Here is a 428-nt window from a genome sequence, read left to right as displayed (position 1 = left end):
AAAAAAAAGAGCAAATATCTTCAATTTCGGCGTTCCCGAGCATCAAAGTGGAAAAAAACGTGAAAATACCCCGTCAATTAGCAATGGTTCGCTCTAACCCACGCTCATCAGCCAGATTGGAATCGGTCCTCGGGGATCGCTTCACAAAAGACGTTTGCGAATGCCCGCGCTGCCAAGGTCCGGCTCTCGACTCGTCTTTTATTTTTTCCAAGCCATGAACTCCTATGCTTTAAACAAATATTTTGGAGTTTCTTTGTTTCCTTTATTATCATATTTCATTAGCTACAATTGATCTTTCTTTCTTTTATAATCATACTTCTTTAATTACAATAGCTCTCGTAAATCTAAGCGTGACTTGCTGAGCACGACTGCTAATCAATGCTTATGAAGCTAACGCGGTGATTCCCAGTGTGTGCTGCCATTATCTC

The sequence above is a fragment of the Penaeus monodon genome, chromosome 21 (genome assembly GCF_015228065.2).
Source record: "Penaeus monodon isolate SGIC_2016 chromosome 21, NSTDA_Pmon_1, whole genome shotgun sequence".
In the NCBI taxonomy this organism is placed as follows: domain Eukaryota; kingdom Metazoa; phylum Arthropoda; class Malacostraca; order Decapoda; family Penaeidae; genus Penaeus; species Penaeus monodon.
The sequence above is the reverse complement of the archived record's forward strand: the minus strand, read 5'-3'. Positions refer to the sequence as shown.